This window comes from Sinocyclocheilus anshuiensis, unplaced genomic scaffold (assembly GCF_001515605.1).
Source record: "Sinocyclocheilus anshuiensis isolate Anshui unplaced genomic scaffold, SAMN03320099.WGS_v1.1 scaffold660, whole genome shotgun sequence".
NCBI classification, from domain to species: domain Eukaryota; kingdom Metazoa; phylum Chordata; class Actinopteri; order Cypriniformes; family Cyprinidae; genus Sinocyclocheilus; species Sinocyclocheilus anshuiensis.
This window is the reverse complement of record NW_015557099.1, coordinates 117,120-120,555: the sequence shown is the minus strand read 5'-3', so window position 1 is coordinate 120,555 and position 3,436 is coordinate 117,120.

The window sequence follows — 3,436 nt, the reverse complement described above, 5'->3', positions numbered from 1 at the left end:
TTAGGTTGGTGTTTTTTTTTTTTTTTTTTTACATTTTAACACACACACACACACAAGTAGTTTCAAATGGAAAATGATTAATAGTAAAATTTTACTATTAAAAAATACCAGTTTCATGTCTATTGGGCTTCTCTTCATTTAATAAATAATATGTGAGGTAATACAATTTGTAAACATATTAAAGATATGTTTTATACAAACCTTAAAATGCTCTGTGAAAGCAAAGGACTCCATAAAGTTGAAGTTCATACAGTAAAAATCTTACAATCTGATCATAGGTTTTCTTCCATGTTTGCGTTTATTTATTGTTTGGACTTCAAATTCATTGATTTATTTTACTGTATGGGGCATTTTAAATCTTCAGTTTAATCTGAAAAAGGGCTGAATCTGTCTCTGTATTTATTGCTCCATTTCTGCAATACTTTGGTACTGTTTGTTTTATGAAATGGTATTGATCATCTGAAATAATTGCAGTGTTCTTTTCAACCGTGTTTGTCCGATTATTGTATCCGTATGTTTGTTTATATCATAAATGCGTGTTTGCTGGGCATTCCTTGAACGAGGCAACAAAAAAAAATCACCTTGCTGTTATTGACCTGGGTGAGATGATCAGTTACATGATGTATCAGTTTTGTAAACGACCACCTCAAAGCATCTGCTCGCACCATCTACTGACCCCAGATAAACAAACACAACAATCTTTTTTTCTTTTTTAAAACCCGTTTGTCCTTAACAAATGTGAACATAATGCTGAATGATTTTGGGATTGGGGAATGTTAAATTATTTTCTTTTTTAATTATTGTTCTTGTTAATGCTAAGTTTATTATTTTTTTTATTTAAATAGTTTTGTTTGTCTTGATCTGAACTGTGTGGGGTGGCAATCACTTTCTCTTCCTCTAGGAGGCAGTAGGTTGCTGCAAGGCCTTGGAGAACATCATTAAAGGGATAGTTCACCCAAAAATGAAAATTTGATGTTTATCTGCTTACCCCCAGGGCATCCAAGATGTAGGTGACTTTGTTTCTTCAGTAGAACACAAACTGAGATTTTTAAGTCCAGCCGTTGCAGTCTATCAGTTGCATAATGCATGGCAATGGTAACAAAATCTATGAGAGTAAAAAAAAACATGCACAGACAAATCCAAATTAAACCCTGCGGCTCGTGACGACACATTGATGTCCTAAGACACGAAACGATCGGTTTGTGCCAGAAACCGAACAGTATTTATATCATTTTTTACCTCTAATATGCCACTATGTCCAACTTCCTTGAGCGCGCACACGGCATCCGGTGCGTGAGGTGTGTACGCGCTCTGGCGTAGTTTACGTTAATGGGTGTGTTGATATCCAGCCGAAGAGCAATCAACCATAACTTCAGGCGAGCAGGCTCAGAAGTTGGGAATACGTGGAAAGTCACCACTCCTGAATGAGTTCGCGCGAGAGAACGTAATCTTTTAGTTTTAAGTCGGTTTTGTGTAAACAATGAGTGACGTATACGCGCGAGAGATCACTTCCGGCGCTTGTGTAAACTACGCCAGAGCGTGTACACACCTCACGCATCGGATGCCGTGCGCATGCTCAAAGCAGTAGGACATAGTGGTGTATTAGAGGTAAAAAATGATATAAATACTGTTCGGTTTCTGGCACAAACCGATCGTTTCGTGTCTTAGGACATCAATGTGTCGTCACGAGCCGCAGGGTTTAATTTGGATTTGTCTGTGCATGTTTTTTTTTACTCTCATAGATTTTGTTACCATTGCCATGCATTATACAACTGATAGACTGCAACGGCTGGACTTAAAAATCATAATTTGTGTTCTACTGAAGAAACAAAGCCACCTACATCTTGGATGCCCTGGGGGTAAGCAGATAAACATCAAATTTTCATTTTTGGGTGAACTATCCCTTTAAATCCTGTCACAATAACAAACCTGCACCTTATGCGCATTTCTATTGGTTTTGTTCACTTTTACACCTTCAAATGCACACTGAAATATCTGTCATGTCATTCGTTATGGTCCATAGCAATCATTTATGTGCTGATAAAACGGGGCCATGTTAATGTCATCTGTTTGTCATATCTGCAGTTCACACAGGAATGTTTGATTACTGGAGGTCATTCAGTACACAATGTTACTTCTTGCTTTCATTCATTTTGTACCGTATGTCATGTTCATTTGAAAATGGTGTTATTAATCAAACATGAGCAAAAGATCAGCCACTGGTTCTTTTAAAGCTGGAGTGGTTAATTTCCTCAGGGAAATGTGTGTATTTGTAATGATTAATGCTAAGTAAATAAGTATGGAGAAGTCATGCGAGTCTATTCTTGAAGATGTTCAGTAGGTATTCTAAATCCCACCGCTTTTTATTTTTGTAGAGATGTAAATTTGTCATTGCAGTTTGTTTTATACACGTAATTTATTTTTATTTGCTTTAATAAAAATTGTAAGTTGTCCTCTTTTTCTCCCCTACTTAATGCTCTGTAATAAATGTCACAAACAGAAGTTTAGTTTTGTTCATTGCTTCATTTTCTTTCTAAAAAAAATAAAATAAAATTGCTGACCCTAAACTTTTGACTCGTATTGTAATCAATAGTGAAAAATACACTACAGTTAATTTGTACAATAAATGAGAAGTTTAAAATAGAAACCAACATGTAGTTGTCTAGTGTGACACGGTTCTGTGTTTTGCTTTTTGTGTGCGTTGTGTTTAGCGATTTCACAGAAATTGTTTATCATGACTAATTTCTTTTGGCTTCCAGTAGGTTAAACAGGCAGCAGGAGTAGTGTGAAGAGCTGACAGGGAGAGAAGTGTAGGACAGGAAGCTTCCAGAAAAAACACTGGCCATGGGGAAAATAGACGGCTCGGTGAGAAATCCTTTCACAATATCACCTACTGTATACCAATATCTTCTACTGCAACAATAATGTGATCTGGCCAGAGGGATCTTTCTTCACCCGCTGGGTCTCAAAGGGTGGCCACCTCTTCGATCAGTATAGAGATACCTGTGTGTCTGACTCCTTTTATGTTTTAGAGTTGGTAGAATCTTTAACTCTTATGTCAGATCATGTGACCCGAGCAAGTGTCAAGGTCAGTTTGTTTAGGCGTCGTTTTCTGTGAACTCTTTCCTACGTCATTAGTGCTTGTGTGCCACAGAGCATGTGATTTGTTTTTACTTGTGTTTGCCCATAAATTTGTACATTAACCCCACTAAAACTACGACACCCTTTGACCTCAAGCTCTGTCTCTGAAATATCGATTTGTTTAGTTTTTAGGGCAGGCCTTCTGGTCGGGCTCCAACTGATGTTCTGTTTCAGGATGCTGGTTCAACAGGAACATATGTGTCCGCAAACGTGTGCTCTTATATAACGGCCAATCTTGTTGTGATCCCCAAAGGACCTCTCTCAATAAGATTTAGTGGCTTGGAGGGTTTGATTA